The sequence below is a fragment of the Photinus pyralis genome, unplaced genomic scaffold (genome assembly GCF_008802855.1).
Source record: "Photinus pyralis isolate 1611_PpyrPB1 unplaced genomic scaffold, Ppyr1.3 Ppyr1.4_LG2, whole genome shotgun sequence".
In the NCBI taxonomy this organism is placed as follows: Eukaryota; Metazoa; Arthropoda; class Insecta; order Coleoptera; family Lampyridae; genus Photinus; species Photinus pyralis.
The window spans coordinates 20,755,606-20,783,510 of record NW_022170403.1 but is presented as its reverse complement, the minus strand read 5'-3'; the positions used below and the strand labels follow the sequence as shown (position 1 = coordinate 20,783,510).

The following is a 27,905-nucleotide window of genomic DNA, read 5'->3' as shown; positions in this document are numbered from 1 at the left end:
CATTTATCTTAAATTACCTAGCAAATCACGTTGGGTCACCTGTTACTTGCCGTGACTTATTTTTTTCTTGCTTCCATTGTTCAAGGTATTTTATTCCGACCTGTTACGTGATTAATTAGCGTGTCTGGAAATTTTAGAATAGTCTATGTTATTTACTTTACCTACTATTCTCCACGAATTCGAATTTCCAGCGCTTATTGACTACTAATGAGACGTGTTCAACATTTGGTACAAGTTCAGAATGTCGGAAAATTGCGCAATCAAACAATTTAGATGTCGCATACAATTGCTTCTGTATATAACTTACTTACCGTCAATGGTCGATAGCTGTGGCTGATGTGGACCTGTAAAAGAGGACATCGATTAATTTATGGCTTTCTCCACATCCGATACATACTGCAAAGACCTTAACGTATTAAATAAATCGATACAACAAAAAATATCGAAGGATCCTCAATGTTATACCATCACCTTTTTAACAACCATATATTTTCACCTCCCAAAGACATGTAACAAGTAAAAAGGTTTTCGCCCTAAGGCGAGTAACTTCAGCGCATTTTCCATAAATTGATCAATCCTTCCCCAATGGCCATACCTATGTGATCTATGTTTTTCATTACTAGAGGCAAATATGGTTAAAATTTTAAAGAAATATCTTAATAAATAAGGAAGTTGACACTACTGCGCAGTTGATATTGCGCGTCCTGCGCATGCGCTTATTAATTTGATATTTACAATATGCAATACGTTTGCTTTTACTATAAGCATCTTTGGTTAAAATTTCAAAGAAATATCTCCATAAATAATAAAGTTGGCATTGTGCAGTCTGCGCATGCGCACATCTGATTTTTACTATATGCGATATATTTGCCTTTACTACAAGTATCGGTGATTAAAATTTCAACAAAATATATTAAAAAATAAAAAAGTTAAGATTGCGCAGCCTGCGCATGCGCAGTTCAATCGTCAAGATTTTCCTTGACTCAGGTGCCAGAGCAATACACTGCCGAATGCAAAAAGGACGAACTAAATATCTTGAAAACTGTAGGAGTAGTTAAGGCCTCGGACAGACGGACGGACAGAGAAAGTGGTTGCTATAGCGCACCCAATTTCGTTGGAAAATGCGTTAAAAATGCATCAAATTCGTTCCTTGGGCATCGAGATAATGCTCTTAGTCTCTTTCGCAACGATCTTGGTGCATAAATAACGATTTTGGCATGTTTTGATCAAAATACACGCGGGCAACAAATTGTCTTAGACATTGAGATAATGCTCTTCGTTTTTTCCCAAAGATCTTGGTGACGATTTTGACATGTTTGGATCAAAATCCATGTGGTCCCCAAAAATGCATCAAATTCATGTCTTGGGCATTGAGATAATGCTCTTAGTCTTTTTCCCAACGATCTTGGTGCATGAATAACGATTTTGGCATGTTTTGATCAAAATACATGTGGGCTCACAATAAGAAGACAACATCTTTGAATCACACACACGCGGTAATCAAATGTGCATGTGTACTCTTTTGGCATTAATGCGTTTGAAAGGGTTTCTACAACCCAAAACTCATGTGTAAAGAATAATTTTGCTCTAAAGCTTTTAACCTAGACCACAGAGAAGACTTACATTGTAGCGAAAGTCCGAACTCGATACATAACCTACGGAGTGAAATATGCTGATTTCTATTACATTGAGCCCACAATTTTTCTTGTTTCTGATTCACTGGAAGTCCTATAACTTTTGTTCCTGTTGAGCCAGCTTCCTGAAAATAAATATTGTCCTTCCTTAATGTTCAAAGTACCAGTGAATCAAATTTCAGCACAATCGGTCACTTTTAGAAAGAGTCATCGTGCACATGACGAACAACAATGCAAAACTATAAAGAATCTGAGGCTCCTTAATAATTAATGCAGTGAATCCTTAATCTTAAGATGGCTCAATTTTTTCATAATGTTAGTCTCACTGCTCACAAAGCACCAAAGCTAAGCTATGTATTTAATTGCAAATAAATAATATAAGGAAGATAAAAGAGAAGCGTTAGTGTATAAACTGTGTCTAAGATAAATATGTCTATCGCATGGGGATCTCGGACACCATATAAGATACGACGATGGTTAAATTATGGAAAAGCCGGCCCGTGTGGCGCAGTTCACTTAACGCTGGACTGTGGTGCTAAGGGGTCCCTGGTTCGAATCCGGGTTCGGGAATGGATATTTGTAAATGTATAGTGGGTTGGGTTGGTAGAACAGCCTTGGCTGAAAACCCGCCCACTCAAAAATAAAGGCAAAATAAAAAATAAAAATAAAAAAAAGTTACTATCGTGCTGTAAAGAAAACCATAACATTTCGATCATTTCCGAAGATATGCCACAAAAACCGAAATTTGTCGATTTTGTTTCTATTTTTAAAGTGCAAAAACCATAGGAAAATTGTTAGGTAAACATACGTTACATCTTGTTTCGTTTTCGCGTTGTGGCAGCTTAAAGGTAAAAACCCATCGCTAACCTTATAATGTTTTTACTCTGTATATTGTGAGTTTTCAACTTTTGACATGAATAAAAGTACGGTGGTTTTTTAATGGAACACCAATTATAATTAGAGCAGGAATTAAGCTCGACTCCACTCGAGTTACATGAAATTGTAGACTTTACTTCCAGTAATTTTCTTCCTGTGAAGTCGAAACGAGTAAGTATATGAAAAGGAATTTGCAGAATATGCTAAATTCAATAAATGGCGTTACGAAGAAGAAGTAACGACTATTACTGAAAATCTTTTGTTGACATATTTCGACAAAGAAACCTTCTTCGTAAATCCACGAATACTATTAATAGAAAAAAATTTTCTAAACTGATTACTTTCTTGAAACGTTGTTCGCAAGGCTATGAAGCCAATACAAGAAATCAAGAGTACAAATAGATGACATTGACCGCTTTGTAAATTATATTTTTCTTAATCTGTAATTATTATTTATTATACAAGACAAGAGATAAAGGGATGTTTTAACCATCGACTTAATTGACTATCACGAGATAGTTAATTTCCCCCTGTTGTAGTGTATAATACAAATCTTTCATTTATTATTTTATGTCAGAGGCACCTTGTGAAAATTCTGAGTTTAATTTAGGCATCAAAAATAGCAAACTTAGGTTTTCCCGTCGCTCCCATGGAAACTTGCTTTGTATTCTGAACTTCATTTTACTTCGTGTTCTGCGTCCCATTTTTACTAAGAATGACAGATATCATTAGAATGCGCAATCATTTGTTTCAATTTAACTGCCCTTGCTATTAAAGTGATCACTTTATCTATTATTAATGTTAAAGAGCGACTTTGAGTGAGTAAGCTCACTCAAACCTATTAAATTATCAATTTAACATCTCTTATAAAATAATAGTAAGTTACTATTTATATTATGCAAAAAATGAGTTACTGGAATGTTAACTTAGGGCAGGTCTTTTATATTCCAATTAAGTTTTGCGAATAGATATGGCTGCGTTTTTAAGCAACCAGAAATAGCAATTGCTTGGCTAAATTAGCGCACACGGAAACACGTACCCTTTAGCCCACCGTGCGCCGTGACTTGAACCGTCGGCGCCGTACGGAGAGACAGCCGCCAGGCTAACCAACCAGCTCCCTTCTTCCTCATTTTTTCTATTCAAGGTAAACCACTACCACACTCCACCAAACTCCTACTTCCGCCAAATGCATCAACAAAACAAAACGCGACGCGAATCCCCACTTATGCCGAATTTAATGTGTAAAAGAATCGTACACTTGTCTTTCGTTATCTATTCTAACGGCGACAAAGAACACGTGCATTAATAATTAGGTCCGATAACGTTTCTTATCCCAAACCGTACATTCTAATGCACAATTTTTACATCTTATAATTTAGATAAATAAACTTACACAAAGAATAAACAAAAAATTAAGGAATCTAAAGCAAAGTTAAAAAAGGACAAATACACACTAAAATAACAAATTCCGATAAAATAAACCAATTCGGTGCTTATTTATAATGAAATCTTCCAGATTTAATCTAAAACATTCGCACACATACAGGATAACCCGTACCCATCTAGTAGACTCGTCAATAATATCTCTTATCAAGCAGTCAAAGTTGCCCATTATTGTCTGGTGCAAAGTGTACTACAGAGTGTAGTTATTGCCTGGAGACATGGCTCGTGGTCTAAGATCTTTAAAGTGCAACGTAAGGCAATTGGCGTCATGCACGGTCTGGGTTTTAGAGAAGACTGTCAAAACGCATTTACCGCATTAAACGGATAGTCTAAAGCCGGGAATACATCTGACAAACGTTGCCGTTCGTTCGCGTTCGTTTGCGTTATTACCTGTTTTCACCATTCTCTGGCAACGTTTGTGGTAACAGTCATGAGCGACAGACACGTGCCGAGCCAGTGCATACGCTAGCGTTCCACACATTCGCGCGCATTTGTGCAATTTTGTAAAAATTTATTTTTTGTTATTGAAATGTGTCATTCAAATCTGATACTAAGTTCATACCATCGTATGTACCTCTACTTCTATATAACTCGTGCATCCATACACTTCTCTGTTTTTTTTTCTTTTTTTCTTTTTGTCGTTTTAAAATTGTACTTATAACAATGTATGAAGTACTCGCTATAATTAACTGATTATCGGTCATTGTTGAATTAAATTTCCCCGTAACAGTTAAATCGACCTTTTCGTACTAAAACGTAAGCAGATTGCACCTAAACGCTTTAAAACGCGTCTACATAGCAACGTTTGCTGTCACTTGTGGCTTGCCATTTCTTTTTGATCTTTTAATTTTTACCGACATCCGATGGAAAACATTCATTCGCACTGCTAGTGATTTGTACCATATTGAAATCGCTGCGAATGGCGGTCCACACATGGCGAACGCAAGACATAAATGTTTGGCAACGCGAACGAATGACAACGTTTGTCAGATGTATTCCCGGCTTTAGAGCCAGCGACACACAACCCTACGTCATGGCGGAATTCAACAAAAATATTATTAATAAGTAGGTTTGAAAGAGGAAAAAACAAAACCGCCATGTCTGCCAGGCATATCCTGTGCTTATTGTTGCTAATTAATTAATTAAGTGTACATAAAAAGTAGGTTACTTACGTCATGACGGAATTGGAAAAAAAATATATGGGATTATTGCTGGCAACGAGCACATCACGTAAACATATGTGTGCCAGCCGATTCCCCGTGCTGAATACATGTCTGCCGGGCGCGAAAGGGGTATAAAAAACAGTCGCGCTTACGTCATCACGGAATTTAGCGAATTTTTTTTTAAAAAGTAGATAATGTCTGCCCTGACAATACTACATATGTCTGCCGGGCAAATTCCGGTGCCAAAGTAATGTCTGCCACTTTTTATGACGCGACTTTTGGTCACGAATCATGTCATTTGATGTTAATAAAAATGCGGTTTTCATTGCTTTTTCGAGTGAATTTCTACATTGACTAGTAAGGGAGATGGGTCTGTACGAGGATGGTGTCAGTTTGTTTTTATTTGTTTTCAGGATAGGTATTATAAGGGCTTCTTTCCATTCTTCTGGGTAGTTGTGTTGTTCTAGTATGGTATTGTATATTTTCAAGAGAAGGTTTTTCCCTGTTGGTGGAAAATGTTTAATCATTTCGACGTGTATATTATCGGCGCCAGGGGTCGAGCAGCGGGTGTTATTAATTGCTCTGTCTACCTCTACCATTGTTATTGGGGTGTTATATGGTTCTAGATTTTGTGATTCAAAGTTTACTAGTTTTTCGGTTTCTTGTTTATATGTGTTAAACTTGTCGCTGTGTTGTTTGTTGCTAGATACTCTTTCGTAATATTGAGCTAATTCATTGACTACTTCATTCGGGTTTATGGTAATGTCGTTGTTTATTCCTAGGGCAGCAATTGTGTTACTTGGTCGGTGACCACGTAGTTTCCTGATATTATCCCATAGGGTTTTGGTAGGCGTGTTGTTATTTATGGATAATACGAACAGTTTCCATGTTTCTTTTTTTCTAGTTTTTATTAGTAGTCTAGTTAGGGCATTAATTCTTTTATATTGTATGAGGGTTTCCAGGTTCTTGTACTCTCGAAAGGTTTTTAGTGCTTTTTTTCGTTTTTGTAGGTAGGATTCGACCTCTTTTTCCACCAAGGTGGATTTTTTACTTGGATAGGTTTTTTTTCTATCGATTGCCGCGGTGTCTCATTGATGATTTTATATAGGGTTTCTAGATTCATTTTTGGGAGAGATTTGCGTTGTGATCTGCTGGACGATAGAACTTTTATATCTTTGCCAGTCTGCTGTGGCGATTCTCCATCTTAGATTGTTTGTCTTATAGGTGTTTTGTTATTTGGTTGGTATTTGTATTAAAATTGGGTAATGGTCGCTATTACACAGGTCGCCATGGGTAAACCATTGTAGTTTCGAAGCTATGTTACAGCTTGCTATGGTTATGTCTATAGAAGAAAAGGATCCGGTGCCTGATGAAAAATGGGTGGGAGAGTGGTCGTTTAGGAGTACCATTTCTGGGTGGCGGAGCAGTAATTTCTCAAATATTTTGCCTCTGGCATTAATCAATTTCCCGCCCCACATGGTATTATGTGCGTTGGCATCGATGGCAAGGATGCATAGGAGATTTTCAATTTCATTGTAGCTTGTGGTTGTGTGGGGCGGTATGTACAGATTGCATATATTTACTTTTTGTTTATCGTATAAGATTATTTCCCCAGCCACTGCCTGTCTATTTCACCAAATTATAATTTATTACTTCGCGTTTACTTTAGACAGACTTATACATAGAAATTACGATCTAATCTGACTATTTAATTCATTCAAAGAGCCGTGAAATATGTATTACTTTGTTGAATGTCGGTATTAAATTAAGCAATAATTTGTTAATCAAATAATCCTGATTCGGGACCAACGTCGAAATGATTAAACATCTTCCACCAACAGGGAAAATACCAATACAATACCATACTAGAACAACACAACTACCCAGAAGAATGGAAAGAAGCCCTTATAATACCTATCCTGAAAACAAATAAAAACAAACTGACACCATCCTCGTACACCCATCTCCCTTACTAGTCAATGTAGAAATTCACTCGAAAAAGCAATGAAAACCGCATACTTATTAACATCAAATGACATGATTCGTGACCAAAAGTCGCGTCATAAAAAGTGGCAGACATTACTTTGGCACAGGAATTTGCCCGGCAGACATATAGTATTGTCAGGGAAGACATTATCTACATTTTAAAAAAATTTCGCTAAATTCCGTGATGACGTAAGCGCGACTGTTTTTTATACCCCTTTCGCGCCCGGCAGACATGTATTCAGCACGGGGAATCGGCTGGCACACATATGTTTACGTGATGTGCTCGTTGCCAGCAATAATCCCATATATTTTTTTTCCAATTCCGTCATGACGTAAGTAACCTATTTTTTATGTACACTTAATTAATTAATTAGCAACAATAAGCACAGGATATGCCTGGCAGACATGGCGGTTTTGTTTTTTCCTCTTTCAAACCTACTTATTAATAATATTTTTGTTGAATTCCGCGATGACGTAGGGTTGTGTGTCGCTGGCTCTTAGACTAGTATTAACCTTCCTGTATTGATTCACAATGGAATCCGTATGCTTTATAAAAAGCAACATTAATAAGGTATCCTTAAAAAATAGAAACAAGAAATATTAAGTGAACTCAATCCACTCCCTTAGATTGCTTTGTATACCGGCTAATTAACCTCTTTATGCTAATACATAATCAATAAGTGTTATGTACACAAATTAAGTATGCATGGCCTATTATTAACATTGTTCACATATACACAGTTACGTGATACCACACAATATAAGTTGAGATATCCATATCGAGAGTGGCTGCCGGTGAATATTACCATCTACACTGAAATGATCTTTTCAGCTCGTGGTAATAAAACGGGATCAGTCGAATAGATTTACTTTAGCGAACGACTAATGTAACACTAACAAAAAGAAATAAAACGAGCGGGTACGCGTACACGAGCTGCACGGTCGGATACTAAAACAATAACGTCAATGAGTGCTAACTGATGTTACCTTTCATTTAGAAAAAAACGTGCCTTCATGCACAATGTGTTCCAGATTAAATACAAAGGATTTTCCATTCGCAATAACATTAATAAAACAAGAAACCAGTAACCTCCTTTTTTTAATACATATAAAATATTCCCTTATGCTTGCTATCAATTTAAGCTGGATATCTAATCTTATATTATGGCAACTAGTTTTCAGAATAATTTCTATGGATTGGCTATGATACTAATTTGTTTCTACACTTTTGGGGATGGTTGTTAACGTCAAGAAAAATATCTTACATCAGTCATTAATCTCCACTTCATGTATCTAAAGTACTATTTAGTGCAGAATACATGTGCTAAGCAATAAAACTCCATTTTGACCTTATCTCTTACGATAAATGTGCGTCTTTGTTTCTTTAACAATAAGTAAATTGTAAAACTGTAACTGATTCAATTTTAGTAAACACTTTGAATGAAGAGTTTACATTGAGGAACGCTCGTTAGGAAAAAAATTCGCAATACACAAGCGATTAAAAGCATAGCTTAATTACGAACAAACATACGTTAAAATCAACTCTACGCGTACTAATAGTCTTGACATATCGGTGAAATTAAATTTTGACGGTGTTATGCATTATGGAAGTTTCACTCTGAGTATTAATCGTCTACTAAATAAAACCATTGAATAAAATGTTTTTATTCAATGATAAAACATAAACGAGTGGTACATTTGTCCGGCGTGTACGAATAAAAAACGGTCGCCCATCATTAGAGGTTTCTGCTGTGTATTAAGTTAATGGTGCTCCAAATTCAATCATCGTTAAAAGCGAAATTTGTTAGTTCGTGAAGGTGACGTGTGTCAATCAAGATTTAGTCTAGGGCAGGAAACTTTGAGTACATTTGACATTTCCTACTTTAAACTTTCGAGGCACAATTTAAGGAAAATCCGAATTTTTGCATCGTCCACGTTGAGCTCTAGGCAAACATATCTGAGAAACAATAGTATATTGAAAGACAAGTGTTACAATGCGACCTATTGTAATACGACTATCTTGTGGCACGAGTGGCGACGCGAAGCGTAGCCACGAGTGTCCGCAAGATAGGAGTATTACAATAAAGCATTGTAACACGCGTTTTTCATACTATTTTTTCTATTTCGGTGCTTTAATTTAATTAAAAAAATCATTATCAGAAACTATAGGGAACATTAGAACTAACATGTTTTATGTTGGGAACACTTTTTATGCCGTTAAGTTTTAGGTTGGCAGCGTAGTAAGACTTGACATTTTGAAGTTCAAACATGGAAGTACCCAACGAAGTACCTACTTGTACTAACTAGTAACTGCCAACTTAAGAGATGAGTTACCAAAAAAAAACGACTATAATCACTGTCTTTGTACAACTGTTTTCGGCCTAAAACAGTTGTACAAAATCATCATTGTGACACCGAAATAGAAAAAAATATTTGCTTCCCCAATGTATGTGCATTTATAATCTCGTAATTTAATAAAATTTGAAAATGAAGATTTTGCTATTTCTGTTTTAAGATGGCACTTATGGGAACTAATCTACTTATAGTCCAGTCAACCTGTGTCGTAGAACACCAGTTGGAGGAAAAAAATAGTATAAAGCTAATTTTTTTCCCATCGACTACTACCATTTAGACAAGTGTTTAGCCAAAAGTCCCCGCCCCTACCCCCTTGCTTCCCTCCATGTGCCCCCCTAAACATGAAAAGTGTAGGGGTTTCGTAAATCGCGTCTCTCTCAATTACTAAACAACATATCGGATTGCAATTTGTTTTATTCTCTTTGCTATAACATTGTCTACAAATAAGTTTCAGTTCACTTTCGTCGTAACTTTTACCGTTTGTTGGTAATTCGTATGAAAAGGTAAAATGTTGTATATTTTTCGGCACGTAATTTTACTTTTTGTCGCAGAAATTTTCACGCCGACATTTTATCATGAAATGTTACCTACAATAGTTGTAGCTCCCATTATTACCTTTAAAATGATATGCAATAGTACTTACTTTGTTGAAGAGCCTGCGAAATTCAGCCGGTGTAATGCAGAATGCGTACCCAGTCGTGGCGAGTTCCGTAGAGGTGGCAATGCTAATATTGTTTTTTCACTACTAGCGTCTGATGACATGATTATTAACCTTTTTTCCACTTGTAAAGTAGGCTTTCTCGGCATTTGTTCAAAGTGGTTAATAATTTTTTATTATTAACTAGTAGTCAATAATGAGAACTGTCACGCTGTCACTTTTAGAAAACACAACCCGAAATTTCGCTCAATGAACGTTTAGACAAGTTCTCTAAAACGAATAATTGCCACCATTCGCAATTTCCAGAGAAATTACATACCTAAAATTATCACATTTTGAAAAAATTCGAACGAAATTAGTCTTTGAAAAATCTCAATGACAGAACAAAATACGGCCTGTTTGACTTGTACTTCCACGTACTTGATTGACATGTTAAATTAAGAAACAAACAATTCTGTCCAACCGTTAACTCTCTTATCAATATAATATGTTAATTTAGAGGATTTCAAGTGCTAGTAGTGAAAAAAATAGTATATATACCACGGTAGAGAAGTCTATTATTGCCTTCGCACCTTACACCCCTCGGCGCAAGCGCCTCGAGATGTAATCTTGGTGATGTAATCTTGGTGCTCAGGCAATAATAGTGGACTTCTCTACCTTGATATATAATGTACTATTATTTAGTGAGAGTGTTTTTTTTAACTTTAAGGTACACTATTGTATTTTCTCTAAACAAAATCAAACAAGACCCAAAATGGTCCTGAAACCTTCATTTTTAAGTTAATTTAGAACAAACTAATTGCGGTATCTTAATTTGAAGTAAAAAATATTTTCAGATTATTCACATTAAAAAATAAATTGATGTTGACCATTTCCGATTTCCTAAGTTCTTTATTTTCCTTGACTTCAACCAAAGTTACATTGCTGCATGATCCGCCACAGCTCCCACACATTTCTGTACAATCAAGATGACGCTTCGAAGCAGCTGCAATTTCTTTTGCAAGCCTTTTTGCAGTTGCAGGAAACTAAGTTTATAACTTCTTCAGGTTCCGGCGGTTTTTTTGGGTGCACTGGATACAGCATGTTGCCAGTTAAAATTCATCCCCAGTCCGTAGCGCTGATTTCCTTATCTCCGGCCCATTTTTGAGTCTGATAGTATGCTCGATAAGCTCGTTGTTCAGCAGCACCAGATGTTGGAGGGAGGGATGCGATGTTAAATTTGGATTTTAATGACATTTTTGCAACAGCTTTAAGTTACATTGAATATCTACTGTCATTCAGACATGCAGACCTTGTGCATCCATATAGGTACAAGAAAAAAGCCTCTCCTACCTCCTTGAGAATATTTTTGTCTGCCTGTTTTTCATAAAACTGTCATTTGATGAACTTAGCAATTTGTACGCTTTGATTTTGGAAGAGCAATAGATGTCTCCCAGAGTCAAAGTGCGAGGCCTACAGTTGTTGTCGGACAGGATACCGATCGTTTCGTTCTATTCTTAGGGCTACCACAGTGCCAAAACGATTCTTTCACAAACGCTCTGGCACACCATCAACCTATGACATCAGCAAGACCCGTGAAGAGATTGGTGATATGAAGGATGTGATATTATTTTTTTTATGCTATCACAGGATGTGATACCACGTCTTCTTTATTCGGCCAAGGCAAAATCAACGAGTACAAATTGCTAAGTTCATCAAATGATCGCACAAAAGCTTAACAGTTTTATGAAAAACTGGCAGACAAAAATATTCTCAAAGAGGTAGGAGAGGCTTTTTGCTTGAAACTATATGGATACATAAGGTCTACAAGTCTGAATGACAGCAGATATTCAATGTACCTTAAAGCTGTTGCAAAAATGTCATTAAAATCCAAATTTAGCATGGCATCCCTCGCTCCAACTTCTGGTGCTACTGAACAACACGCTTATCGAGCATACTATCAAATTCAAAAATGGATCGGAGATAAGGAAATCAGCGCTACGGACTGGGGATAGATCATGCAGCAATGTAACTTTGGTTGAAGTCGAGGAAAATGAAGAACTTGTCATGGAAGTTTAGGAAGTTGGAAATGGTCAACACCAATTTATTTTTTAATGTGAATAATCTGAAAATATTTTTTACTTCAAATTAAGATACCGCAATTATTTTGTTCTAAAATAACATAAACAAAATAACGTGCATATTCTAACAAAAAACTATTTAAAATACGTTTTTTAGCTGTACCTATAAAAGGGCTTATTAATATTTGACACAAATTTAAAAAGGGTTTCACTGAGACTCGTTTAGTTTTGTTTAGAGAAAATGCAATAGTGTACCTTAAAGTTTAAAAAAAAACCACTCTCACTATATACAACAATATTAGCATTGCAACGCCTCGCCGCCGGCCCCACCTCGACGGAACCCGCGACGACTGTATATTCCCTTATACCTCGAGAACGGTTGAATTTATACTTGTTGGAATTGGCGGGAGTTGATCGAGGCCAGTGTGTCTTTCAAATTAATAAAATTGAAAGTCAACATTAGGATTTTTCTTTATATAGTGAATGCGGGACAAATGACAAACTTTAAAATTTAACCGTTTAATGGTTTTGAGCTAGCTGGACGGGTGTTTTGTGGGTGTGGCTCGGTGACCGTTTGCCGTTGTAGTCAGTATTTTTAGACCGTTGCCATTTTAGCAAACTTCGTGATATTCTGTTTGTGATCCCCCTTTTCTTACTCTCATTTTGTGCACTCCTTCTTGTCTCTCTATATAAAAGTTAACATTCTAGGCGTACCCCACTTACAGAGCGCATGTAATGTAACAGGTCTCGTTATTTGTATTGTGTTTTAAAAGGAAAATTTACGTGTATATTATCAAATCAATGATTAGTCTTTACCCTAACTTTTTTTTATTTTAATACCTTAAGGCCATTTAAAATCGAGTTGAAAATTAAGGAGTGCGTGTCAGGTCCGCTTTTGAATTGAAAAAAAAGCCTTAGCTTCCTATTAGTCTAAGAGACCACGACTCTAAAAGTCTAAACCTAGTTCGATAAAATTACCAGATGAAATATATATAAATAATTAGTCACGTAATGGGGGAACACGAAATGGCGATGCTGCAATGCAAAAAACTTGGCGGCGATTTTAAAATTTTTTTTTAATTAAAAAATCCGATTTGTATGTATGATAAGACTACCAAGTTTCGTTTGTTCCTCGAAACAGGGGAGGGATAGGAGTATACGAAAATGCAGTGCGGCAAGCCCCCCTTATTGGTCTTATCGGAGGTAGCAGCATGCAACGCCTCATACCTAGGTTTCTAGTGTCATCAGACTACACTAATTGACCATCATCGCGTCTTTTAGGGTTTTCGAGATCCCCATGATAGACATCCTAATCTAGGACACAGTGTATAATTTACCCTGGTTTCTAAATCTACATTATAACCTCCGTGACCACATCTAACATATTTCTCATGTTATGCTACTAGATCTAAACCACAGAACATTTTTCATTTATACTACCCAAAAATGAAGCTCAGATTTTTAAACCCAAATCTGAAAAATATAGCAATATTTCATATTGCAACGGTCGCAGTCTAGGGTTAAAGCCACACCTGCTCTCTATTCGATTAAGGGCCAATTTTTCGATCTCTCGATAAATTTATTTGGCATAATAAGTACCTTGACAACGATTGAATCAACAATGGTATCCGAGCATATTTGGTAAAAAATAACCTTTTGATGAGTACCCATAAATCTGAAAAACAAAAGGCTACAATACACTATTATTTGGATACTGATATGTACCGCACAGTTTCGCAAAGCATAAACCGTAATGAGTAATTTTGAGAGTTGCATAGAAAGTATGTAAATCGTGCCAGTCGAGTTACAAAATGTTATCACTGAGTAATAAAAAACAATTCCATTGAAAACGGTGAATATGAAAATATGAAATAGGGAATGCGTCCATTAGTGCATGTAAATTTTTTATATGCAAATGTCGGTCAGCGATCAATACCTATCATGTAGGCGTTGGTCTTTTGAATTAATTAAGGCATATAAACACTTTCAAAGTTTGTGTTCCAAGGCAACAATTGATTCTTTTTTATTAAAATTTAATGTCACAATTTTATCGATTGCTTAATACTTCGTTTCGTTATAAAGAAAGGAATATGGTCTGACCAAAATTCAATTGAAGGTATCTAAAAAGTCGATGACTATTTGGCGTGTCGATGCGTTGCAAATCAGCATTAAGGTAGACTATGGCTGTTCCAGATAAAAATAAATACATAGGAATTTTTTTTCTAGGCCGTGTAATTTTGTTTGTAACCATAGTTTTAATGTTTTTCGAATAATGGTACCTAATAAAGGGTTTTTCATTAAGAGCGCTCGAACTTTGAAATGAAATAAAACCTTCTGTTTAAGTGATATTACCACAATTTTTATAATATTTTAAAGGATATTCGATGACATTATTTATGGAAAATAGTTTCAGTCAAATGGCCCTCGCAATTCCGCTGTAAACGTTGCATTCTGGTGGACCAATTTTGGACATCTTCGCTTAAACTGGGCTGAATTTCACGAAGAAAGCGAGTTATACTGGTCTTTAGGGCAGCAGTTGACTGTGGTTGGTCTCCATAGACTAGTGAACTGAAAACCCAAGACTCGGCGCAAAATCCGCCAAGTTGACGTCCCGGAAAGATCCAGTTCTTGCGCACTACGCAGAATGGGCTGCCTGGGGTTTTCTTGCACACTGCCCCGAACGGCAATAATATTCTCCAACGATCTTGCGTTTCTTTGACGTACAGGAACTGCTTCATCAATTACTGAACCCGTTGTCTCAAATTTTTTATTAAACAACGGATTGTGGACTCTGCAGGACGGCCATGAACGCCATAAATTGGACGCAACGCGCAGAACGTTAGGCGAACGGAGCACTGATTTCGATAATCAATTTTAACCATTTCTACGCATTGTTGAAGCGTATAGCGTTCCATAGTGAAATGACAGGACTAAATATGTACTCATGCCAAATTTGACAACTATGGCTTTACCAAGATGGCCGCTATGCGCTGTCAAAGTTCGAGCGTCGCTATTGAAAAACCCTTTAGGTTCTGAGTTTCACCACTATCTATTTTGGAAACGTAATTAAATAACAAACTATGAAAACGGCATTATTAGGAGTCTTTATTGCTTATGTTTAAAGCGAAGCATAAAAGTACGGGAGAAATGTTAGATTTTAGATCTCGAACTAAAATCTAATACCTTTTCCTTTGTATAATAAATATTATTTTATAGCATATGTTAAAATGACATTTTAATAGGTTTGAATGAATAGGATAAGTCGATCTTTAATCGTAAGAATAGATAAAGTGATCACTTTAACCGCTAAGGTAGATAAAGTGAAACAGATGACTGGGCATTCTAATGACATCTGTCATCTTATTTCAAATGCACTATATAAAATTACGTTCATAACATATGACAATGGGGTTTCTAGGGAAACGACCAAGACGACAGAACCTAAGCTTGCTATTTGTGACGTCTAAATTAAATTCAGAATTGTCACAAGCTTTACAATGATTTATATGACTTCTGCTATAAAATAAAGTTTTGTATTATACACGACGATAAAGGGAAACTAACCATCTCGTGAAATTAACATCTTTCACTCAATGGTTAAAATATCTATTTATCGTCTTACATAACTATTGATCTGTAAATGGTTAGTTTTGTGTTCCAGGCCTAGGTAAGAGTGTTGATGTCAATTTTTTCTATTTCGTACTTAGAATTAAGTACATCAGGAGTTTAAATGAAAATTTGTTAATTATCTTAATTATCTCTTTGGAATTTTAGAGGTGGATAAGGCTGTTGAATTTTTCATATTAATAACATTTACGTTAATATCGAGATTTTCGTCGTGATGGAGGCCGGACGTGCCCTGAAAAAATTATAATAATTTTTTGGTTTTGTTAGTAGGTACCTGTGTTATTACATTTTTTTCACTACTAGCGTCTGATCACATGATTATTCACATTTTTTCCACTTGTAAAGTAGGCTTTCTCGGAAGTTGTTCAAAGTGGTTAATAATGTGGACACTATTAACTAGTAGTCAATAATGAGAACTGTCACGCTGTCACTTTTAGAAATCACAACCAGAAATTTCGCTCAATAAACGTTTAGACAAGTTCTCTAAAATGAATAATTGCCACCATCAGCCATTTCGAGAGAAATTACATACCCAAAATTATCACATTTTGAAAAAATTCGAACGAAATTACTCTTTGAAAATATCTCAATGACAGAACAAAATACGGCCTGTTTGACTTGTACTTCCACACACTTGATTGACATGTTAAATTAATAAACAAAAAATTCTGTCCAACCGTTCATTTTCTTATCAATAAAATATGTTAATTTGGAGGACTTCAAGTACTAGTAGTGAAAAAAATAGTACCTATATATACCACAGTAGTGAAGTCTATTATTGACTTCGCACCTTACACCCCTCGGCGCAAGCGCCTCGAGATGTAATCTTGGTGCTCAGACAATAATACTGGACTTCTCTACCTTGGTATATAATGTACTATTAGCTAAAGGCTGATAATAAGCCTTGAAACCCGTTATATTAAAAAAACGACGATTTAGTTTCTTGTCATTCCTACAAATCCAACCCGTTATATAACTTGTAGCGGAAAGCCCTTTTGGGGATTGGTTATTTTTAGCGCATTTCCACAAAAATAAAAAACAAGTTAAAAGGTAATCGTAAATGTTTTACAAAAGGCGCATTTCCACTTGCATTCATTTCCCATTTGTAAGATGCAACTTCTTTTAAAATCCTAAAAATCCGGTCACAAATATGAAACATAGCGTTGCACATGTGCAATCCATTTTTGACGTGCTACTTCTATTCAGTTTATAAGAAGAATTTCATTTCAATGCTTTTCTAAATAAGAAAGTTGGAACTGCGCATGCGCAAACCTAAATTTTGAAACTGGCGTTACATTTTCCTTTATTCCAAGTGCCTATGTATCAAAATTCATTTAAGAGGGTCCTTTAAAACAAGTTGCCAGATTTGGCAAAGCGCGGCGCTAAAGTCGCTAAAAATCGATATTTTTCATGAAATTTCAGTCAGCAGATTTGATTGTCATTATAATGGTAACACCTACCGCTTCCCCATAGAGGGCGCCTAAACTTTAGCGCGTTTAAAGTCACTAGTTATAAAAAGTACCGCAATCTTAGACTCTCTAAGATCGCAATCATTCGCTATTTTTGGCAAAAAAGCAAGTGGTATTTATTATTGGTGTGAATAATCACACTGGACACAATTTACATTCTTGGTGATAATAAGCGCCATCTTGGGGAGAATACCTGAACTTTACTAGGTTTGCCAACATGGTTGATTATTATTCGTTGTCAATGTCAGATGGTTTTAAATGTCTTATTGTACCATTGTTTTAAGCACATGACTCATTTATTATCAATTTTTGCGAGATGATATTTGGGCAATTAATTTCGCATGTAGTTGGGAAGGTATTAAGTATCTACAAAAGTGTTAAGTTTTTCAAGTTTCAACCTTATTTTTATGGTTAATAATGAAAATTGAAATCCCAAAAAAGCTTATTACCGACTCCTTGACTAGTAGAATCAGAATTTATCCTCGTATTTGCATTATTTTGAGTAATACGAGAGTAATGTGTCTAATAAATATACCTAACTTTGGAATTATGGCGCCATCTTGCGAGATATGTGTTTTAAAGGGAGCTCTTAAATACGTTTATAAATAAAAAAGTTTGCAATTAGGTTTATAAATGGTCGAGATGCGAAAAAGGCACTTTGATTTTGAATCGACTCAACGTATTATATGGCTAAAGCTATGCCCATATTGAATTTCATACAATTCAGTTCATAACTAACGGAGATGTGAAAGCGATCGGACATTTCTAAACAAAGTTATCGTTCACACGGACAGATAGAGGGACAGACAGACAAAGGAACAGACGGACAGACCAACAGACAGACGACAGACAGCAATACAAAATGATAAGCCATCTCTAGGATCGTTAATAAACGGCAAAAGTGTAAAATTATGGATCATGTAAAAAACTTTTTTAGCAATAAACGCAGAAAAAATTCCTTCCTTGGTGGAAGCCTGGAAATGCGTTAAAAGTGATCGTATTGAAATTGTTTTACATGCTCATGCGGCTCTACGCTCTGAATCCTTTAATGCACAATAATGTAGGACAATAAAATTGTCATTGAACTAATAATTTTGTGTGGATCCATCCAATGGGGTTGATTACTACCGACATTACGAGATAATTATATTTTCTCGTACTTTATTATTGAACTTTCCCCTGCCATTGACGGTAAAAATTAAATTGGGTCGCAGCTGATGAAACCGGGTTGAATGTGGAAGAAAAGAAATGTAATTTCTATTTCGGTGTCACAATGATGTTTTTGTACAACTGTTTTCGGCCGAAAACAGTTGTACAAAGACAGTGATTATAGTCGTTTTTTTTGGTAACTCATCTCTTAAGTTGGCAGTTACTAGTTAGTACAAGTAGGTACTTTGTTGGGTACTTCCATGTTTGAACTTCAAAATGTCAGTCTTACTACGCTGCCAACCTAAAACTTAACGGCATAAAAAGTGTTCCCAACATAAAACATGTTAGTTCTAATGTTCCCTATAGTTTCTGATAATGATTTTTTTAATTAAATTAAAGCACCGAAATAGAAAAAATAGTATGAAAAACGCGTGTTACAATGCTTTATTGTAATACTCCTATCTTGCGGACACTCGTGGCTACGCTTCGCGTCGCCACTCGTGCCACAAGATAGTCGTATTACAATAGGTCGCATTGTAACACTTGTCTTTCAATATACTATAAGAATAAAGCCAAATTGTGCGCGAATACACTTCATTGGAATAAAATCCAATAACGCTATTATGTACACAGTTAACCAGTACCATAGACCAAAAGTGTATACCTACCTTTATTCATAAATTTGAATTATAATATGCTAAAACAAAATAAGTATACTGGTAAATTACAGTAACTTGGAAATTAATGATTATTGGGATCTGGACTTTGAAAATGTATGCATAGTGAAGAGATTGTTCTGTGTTCGAACGAGCAGGTAATGCTACTCTGATCATAGATTACAATTTTAATCTTCTCCTCAATAACTATTTCCAATTGCATTATGCTACCACAACGCGTTATATTAGCATTGTTCGCAGAAATGGCGTGCACTAGGTAATTCAGGTATTCGTCACTGTCAACTGCTCTAATTCGGATTTGATGATAGCATTTGAGGAAAGCAACAGATCTATGAAGATATTAAGAATGTTTTCAATATTATTCAGGACGAGTATAGGTAGATGGTGGTGCTTTGAAACCCTGTGTTTACGTACAAATTTAGTCTTCTAACTCTATGGTACAAATTTATCAAGTGTGGTGCCAACACATCATTTAGATTTGTCAACGCATTTTTTCTGTTTATTTTTCCGTTCTAGCATTGAATATTCAATGGTTCTAGTGACAAATATGTCGGTTGCTTTCAGATGTAAAATATTTAACGCTCGTGTAATCTTCCTGTAATTTTTTGGAAATTAATTAAACCACTCTGAAAAAACTCAAAGTTTGGGTGTTTCTTAACGTCATCATAATTTCAACAGCTTGACAAATTGAATATGTACACTCTATTAAATTCAATGCCAGTTATTGTTACTACCACTGACTCCTTACCTTTGAATATAAAATTTTATATTCAAAGCCCCTTACACTAAATTTAGAGTTACTTAGGAGAGCATTTAGGACATTTTGGTAAACATATCCATAGCCGTCGTTGGTTTCATAGAGCTGATTTATCCAATTTTATTCCAATTGCTACACCACGAGGGCGTTGAGCTGATTCATTCAACTGGCAGATTGCGACTTAACTACACCTTTTCCACTTTTATTCGAGAAACTATCAAGTTAATTTGAGAAAGTATCAATTGTATTTGAGAATAGTAAAATGTATTTGAGAAAACAACAAATGTAGTTCAGAATAGTGATTTGTATTTGAGAAGGCATCAAATGAATTTGAGAGTAGTAAATTGTATTCAAGAAATGGTCAAATTAAGCATTTGAGAATCAATAACAAAATCACATGTACAACATAGCCTGATGCTGCTGCTGCTGTTGCGGGACTACATACAGTAGCGGAATTATAAAATTTGATTCTTAATTATAATTCATTAGGAATAATATTACATTCTAAAATACAATAAAATTAAATGATACTTTCTCAACTCCAACTGACTATTCTCATCTACTTTGACGTTTTCTCAAATACAAGTAACAATTCTCAAATACAATTTACAACTTCTCGAATAAAAGTGGTATAGGTATATTTAGTATTTACAAAGTTCAAAGGGGCAAAATGAAATGAAGAAATAAGTAACTAAGTGGATAATTTTCACACTTCCTTCTTAAAAGTCGACTAATTCTGAACAAACGCCTTTGATTGCCTTGAAATAGAGGCAGTAATATTATTAATGAGTGTTAATTCAAACAGATTCGCTAAAGCTTCTAGACTATAAACTACTCTTTTTTGTTACACTTTTGCTCTTCGTAAGTTACATTGTTACCACATTTCTTCTTTTTTATTTGAACTTCTTTTTTAATATATTCATTACACCATGCTATATTTCTTTATCGTACTACTAGGCAGTTCACCCTTTGAATGTAACAACCGTTACAGTTTAATGTAATTTTTCGACCCATACGTATTACGTACTGATTTAAAATGTAAGAAAAACATAGGAAGCGAAACCAGAACGACGTACAGGCAGAGCAGCCTCAAGAAAAGCTGGGATGCAGTAATGGCGATGAAGAGAAAACTTGGCGTGAAGTGAAAGGGTCGTTTGGAGTAATTGCTTACATAGTTACACTGTATTCCGTATAACTTCCGTTGCATGTCATCATTTTCCAAATCTAGTTTTGAGCGATTTAGGTTATGCCACTTGTCAACAAGACATTGTTTTTTGTTTAAATAAAATAAAAATAAAAATAATTTTTATTATTCATTTCTTTAATTGGAACCACAATATATACTCGTGCATACAATATACTTTAATAACTTATGAACTGTACAAATGTAGCATCTCTTTTACAGAGAAAGGACTAAATTGGGTACGTGACGCTAATAAGCCCCCCAGGTATGATCATGAAACTGATAGAAATGGATAGAGGACACCTTAATAACACGTTTAGAATAAAAAAATTTGCGGAAGAGGGCCTAAATTTTCCACAAATTAAAAGTTCACCCCATTTTCTGGAAATCTGGTGTTATTTTACGTATATTTTGTCATTCTTAAGTTGGCGAAACTGAAAAATTTTACGTGGCAACAGGTATAATATACAATACAATTTTAGGTTTTGTTCGACTTAAACACCAAATAAGCGACACTTCCATGTGACGTACATTTTAATAACACCACTTTTTGAAGCGTATACAGGCCTTTTTGTATGAATCGCCACTTAGCATCCACCGCCTAATACGGTCGAGAGGGGAAGGAACATCTCTCGCATTTTCCATGGATCGCCGATACGTTGGCGATCACCGCTTAACTTGGAACCCCTTTTCCTTATGAATCGCTGCTTAGCAATGTAGGATGTAGAGAACTACTTACTGCTATTATGGTATAATTAAAAATACCTACATGTATAAAGTTGTATATATCATTGTTTAAAGTTAATTAAATCGTGGAAAAATAACATAACCTCTTAAGAAACTAACTACAGTTGGCACTCAGGAATGTTAAGAAGACCACTGCCAACTGAAAAACAATCATGAAATTTGGAGTAATATAACCTCACTTTCGACGAAATGAATTGAACTTTTAATTAAGATTGTGGAAAATTTAGGGCCTCTTCCGCAGATTTTTTTTATTGAAGACGCTTCGTTAAGGTGCCCTCTATCCATTTATATCAATTTCATTATTGTACCTGGGAGGCTTATTAGCATCACGTAACCGTTTTTAATTATAGTAGCAACGTTTTCAAGATCTAATTGCTTTTCTCTTTCGTACCACTCGTGTATTACAGTTTCCGTATGCTTAACTGAATTGCGCCACATTTCGGATGTTATCTATTGTAGTGCTTCTTGCCACATGTTTATGCAATTTTCAATGTTTCGTCCTTCCCTACCAATGTGTCGATTGTAATAATTTTTCGCTATGCTCCCCATATGTTCGATAGGATTAAAAACGCAATGATAGGGTGGTAAACGTAAAACGATGCTCGGCTAATTATAGAGAATCGTATTTGCGTGGATACCCGGCCATGTAGGTATAGAGGGTAACGAATCGGCCGATGCAGCAGCTAAACAAGCTGGCAGGAGGAGATCGTATAGATGTCAGCGAGTTAAGACATGTAGACCTGAAAAGATGGAAACCGCCCCTAGAGTTAACTCGAAGGGAACGAGTAAAAATACATCGTGTGCGGATAGGCCACACTGATCTCACTCACACATTCCTATTACGTGGTGAGCCTCCTCCCCTATGTCTTTACTGTGGGGAACAGATCACTGTCGAACACATTGTACATGTGTGCCCCAGTTGGCGATCAGTAGGACACGTTTTGAGCTACCTGCGAACCCACTAGAAATGACCCGAACAGCTGGAAATATCAGAAAATTAATAGCTTTTTTAAAGGAAATTGATGTATTCGGAAAACTATAAGTAGTTTTGCGTAGGTTAGACATATAATAGGCTAATGACCTTAGCTGTCGATGCCTTTAATAAAAAAAAAAAAATAATAATAATAGCTTTATTTAGTTAACCCTCAGAAAAAACAATAACAAAATTAAAAACAAACCACATTTGAAACAAAATTTCAACCAAAGGTCTTAGAAAAATTCAAACGGAAAATGCTAAAGGTAACTAAATGGGTTAAAGTTCAGGCACAGGCGAGAATTCGCCCGATTCTGTTCTTCCACTTTGCCCTCTCATTGATAATTAAACTCAAAGACGTTCTGCAATGGAATAACAGATGAAATGAAAAACACAATTATGATAACGATCGGATGATGAATTATTGTACTGCTATTGTTCATGTGTCAAAGATGAAATTGGGACACCATTAACTTGGACGGTCAAGCACCATTTTGTGGATGTATTTCTTAAATCGAGGTGGATCCAATTTTTTGTACCAGTCCGATAAAGAGTTGTATAAATTGGTTATTGTGATATGGAGGAGTAAATAAATATTTCAATCTAGGATTAGTGCTGAACTTAACTTTATCATATGAAGGTACTTGTATCTTAATGACTTTATAGAATAGTAGGGCAGTATGAACATATCTCCAATTTTCCATAATTATTCAACCAGCGTAATCCATTAAATTTGTGGCAGATGTGTTCATACTTCCGGATTCCATAAATCAACCTCACACATGAATTTTGCATACGCTGAATTTTATTCCTATCAGAAATGTCTAGACAAGGTCCATAAACACTGTCACAATAATACACATGGTGTGAGCACCATTGTATTTTGATTGAAAAGATGAAGATTATTAAAAATTAGTTTAAGTTTGACGTATGCTTTTCTACCCATTTCAGATACTTGTTTTTTAAATCTTAAAGAATGGTCGAGTATTATTCCTAAATATTTCAAATGACCTTTAACTGTAAGTACCGAATCCTTTACAAGTACACGTATATGAGAACTGCATTCATCTCTGGGTATATTCCTACCAAACAGAATTAACGATGATTTGGAAGCATTGATGTTCAAACCGTGTGCCTCAGAGGTTTCAACTAAAGTCTTAATGTCTGCATTGAAATTCTGAATTGCAAGCAGTTTGTCTTTTGAGTAAAAATCAAGATTTACTTGTGTGTCGTCAGCGTACTGATGTAGTTTAACATGCTATAAAATTTTAAAAAAGTATGTGTATATGATAAAGAGCAGTGGGCCTAAAATAGACCCTTGAGATACACCAGCCGTGATTATGTCCTTATTATATCACACTGAGTTCTATTATGAAGATAGTCTTTCAATAAACAGCATTAATTTGAACTAAACCCAATAAAAGTTAGTTGACTTATTAATATTTGATGAATGACGTTATCAAAGGCCCTGGAAAAATCCAATGCCGTTCATGGAGTTCATTACCACAATTGGTCAACGCGGTACATTTTACCTGGTGTATTCCTAAAAGAATCAACCAGGGTGTAGATAATATCAAATAATTTGCCGACGTACTTACTGTGCGACCTTTATCAACAATTAGGCTTTAAAATCATTTTCGGAGAATTGCACATTATGATCACCTAACCACACTTTAATGTCGTCTTTTTTCACGAAGTGTTCGGTATCTTCGTGAGCAATGTATTACCAATGCACAGTGACAGACGTAGAAAATAATCAAAATCAAATTAAACGAAAAGTATTTCTTTTATAACACCGGTCAACATAAATAATTTTTTTTGCGCATGGGATTTACATAATATATTCTGACTATAATAAGCAAAAATAAATAAAAAGCGCGATCGGAGATCGAAAATATTTGTTTTTACAAAAGTTATAGCGACTTGATTGAAAGCTTTCAGGGACGAAAATTAAAGCTGGAATCTTTGTTTTCCCTCAAATAAAAAGAAAAATGGAGTGTGATATTTTCCCACGGTTACTTAGCAAAGAGGAAAAAATCCTGGAACAGTAATTATAAGGCCATAGTTTCCCGCTCAGCGTTTCCTGGGAAACCATAGAGCTGAAAATTATGACGAGCTGACAGGATTTGGTTTTGCATCATCGGGTATAGAATGTCTCTAAAGATGCACAGGTTACATTCTCATTTAGATGAATTTAAGGATAATAAGGGAGCTTATTCGGAATATCAAGGACAACACTTTCATCAAGACGTAATGGAATTTAGGCACGTTACCAAGGCCAATACGCTGGACGCATGATGGAAGATCATATTTGGGGGGTTGATGGGAAAAACTTCAGTTGAGCATGACAAAAACAGCAAAACTGTTCCATTTTTAAACATTTCGACAAACAAATTATAAATGTAGGAACGTTACCTTTGTTTCTTATTTGTGGCTATACAAGCAATAAAAATAAGGTATATATGTCCCATGCGCAAAAATGCTGTAGACCGGTGTAATAAAAAGCGACCTGTCAGATTTAAAAATTTAAAAGCGGCAACGCAGGGAAATGCTGCCAACTGTAGGGACTAAAACAGACTACATGCTTAATGTGTTGCCTAACAAACGAAAGTAAGTTTACGTTGGTACGTCGATTTGTTCAGGTAATGACGTGGCAACGGAAGATATACGGAATAGACCGTAGTATTTAAATCGAAATGTTATTGCGGGCACACCGAACGGTCAAACGGTTTTTAGCGCATTTTTGCAAAAATTTTTTTTTGTAAAAAGTAGCTTTTAATCTCACTTTGGCTGGCTGGCTGGCTGGCTGGCTGGCGGCTGGCTGGCTGGCTGGCTGGCAGTAAATGCGCGCCCGTAGAAAAACGCTTGTAAAAAGACAAGGAGTGTACATGTAACTATCGGGGCCGTGTAATTAAGAACGTTAGGAATGGGGCTACAAGATTTGGAGTCGACGACATCTGGACGCCATCCCCGAGCGTATTATACTAACCTGGAGATTTTTCAGTTTTTATCTATCTTCTTCTACAGTTTTTCTCCGATTGTTTTCAAATTGGTGTCGTCGGGAAGATCTTGTCAACGCGCACAACTCCTGCGTGGCGGAATTTTGTTTTTTTTCCTAGGGGCGAAATAAACCACCTTTTGCGCGGCGCGCTTCGAGGGGTAGTCGACTTTGGGCGCCCAAAAGTTTCTTACAGCGCGAATCGCGGTCTCTCTTTCTCGTGTCACTAATAGAAGGTCGAGCTATGTGAAGTACCCAAAAGTTGAATACGATTTTATGCCGGGATTTTAGCGAAATCTACCAAAATGTGAATTACGAATGAACGGGACGTCGGAACTGTGTATCGACAAAGGGAATGTGGTAACCCCCGACGAGATCTTACTGATGGTGGAGTCGAAACTTCAAATCCGAATTGTTGCGGGTGATCAGAAGTGGGTGTCGACAAAGGGAATATGGTAACCCCCAAAGGATTTTACTGATGGTGGAGTCAAAACTTCAAACGCGAATTGCAAGTGCACGGTAAGTGAGAAAATGGTACCGACAAAGTGAACGTGGTAGCTTTCGGCAAGATCTTATTGATGGTGGCGTCAATATTGGCTAATAAAACACTGATCTGCCACACAAAAATGCGCTGAAGTCCCTTCGATCTCACACGAGGACTTTGATCATTTTCTGATTATCTTACGTGTAACCTTCTCCTGACGCAATTCTCTACCTTTGTATATAGTGTAAGTATTAGGTAGACTAACATTACATCCACGACGACTCAAAATTAATATGGTTGCACTAATTAAACAAATGAATTTCTTACGCTTTTAGTACCTTCCAAACTTCGGGAAACAATGTGGAATAAAGGAAAATGTGAGAAAGCGTTATTATACCATTTGGTGTTTCTTATGTTCATACGGATAAATAAATGCGCTATACACTCACGTCTTCTGTGCTAAACGTTCGTAAATTAGAAACTAATCCAGACCCGAACGCTGCTTGTAGAGCACATTTCATTGAACCGATGGTGCGTTTTCCAAACAAGATGCATCTTAAAAATAGAAACGAATTCTTGTCTGTTTTAATAACCTCTAGCATTCCTATCATACTTTTCAAGACAACTTACAGTTCTAATATTAAAAAGTAATTTAGCCTCTTAGGTCAATAACTGCATACTTAAGTGCTTGCTTTATATGTGGAGAATTTGCGGAAAATTTCAGTTTAATTCAAATACTTTAAGGAGTCTAATCAGAGTTCGCCTTTAAAACATATACACATTATTAATATATTGAAGTATGTAATATTAAATAACGAATGGAGTTGCTATGTTCTAATTGAATTTCTTTATTAATGAACTTGAATATTCACAAGCACTTATTTGGAGTGTGTGATTTTGCTATTTAACTCCACGCACATTGCAGCAAACAAATTGAATTAAATACACACATTTCTCAGCTACTTGTTTATCCACCCCTGCAATTTTCTCTTGAAAGAAATTGCGGTATTTGTATTGCAGTCATTAATACCTATATTCAAGGCAACTCAAAGTCAGTTTTATTATGAGTGTTATTTAATCTAAAATGTTGTAATTATTAGGATATTTCGTATAATTTTATGCTCTCAGATAACATTGGATATTCTCAGAATATGAATACCACCGAGAACACACTATTAATATATTCCTTGATTTTTCGATATAGAGTATTCTGTTACGAACTTCCCTGAATGTACGAGGAATATTCGTTTTGTCACAATCACGTGTCAATTTCAAACCGTAATATTACAATACACAAAATATCTCTTTTAGGTAACTAGTTCGTTACACTCATTTTGAATTTAAAATTGTTTTTATTGTAGGTCGTCAATTATGCGCTTGTAATGTAAAAAAGGAAAAACTGTAAAGCACATTTTTTAACCGAAATAGCCCCCCCCCCCCCGCCCCGTACTTTGATAAGAGGACAGAAAGAAGGGCGTAGTTGGTAAAAAACGGTTCGTTTCGATGAGACCTTTCATTAGAATACCATGAAGGGTAGAACATTTGTAAAGCATGAATGAATGAATATTGAAAAAATATTGAGAAGAAATAAATACCGTTTTTCCAAAATAGTATATATAGCTCATACATATACAAAAATATTCAGAATAAACTAATATTCTGTAAG

General features: G+C 35.7%; 1 long non-coding RNA gene across 1 annotated transcript in view; it reads right to left on the bottom strand.

Moving 5' to 3' along the window:
* Nucleotides 1–289: 289 nt before the first annotated feature.
* Nucleotides 290–27,905, bottom strand: part of LOC116164270 — a 126,056-nt gene continuing 98,440 nt past the window's right edge. Inside the window, exon 4 of the long non-coding RNA XR_004143851.1 lies at nt 290–344. This is a non-coding gene — a long non-coding RNA (uncharacterized LOC116164270). The remainder of the gene's footprint in view (nt 345–27,905) is intronic.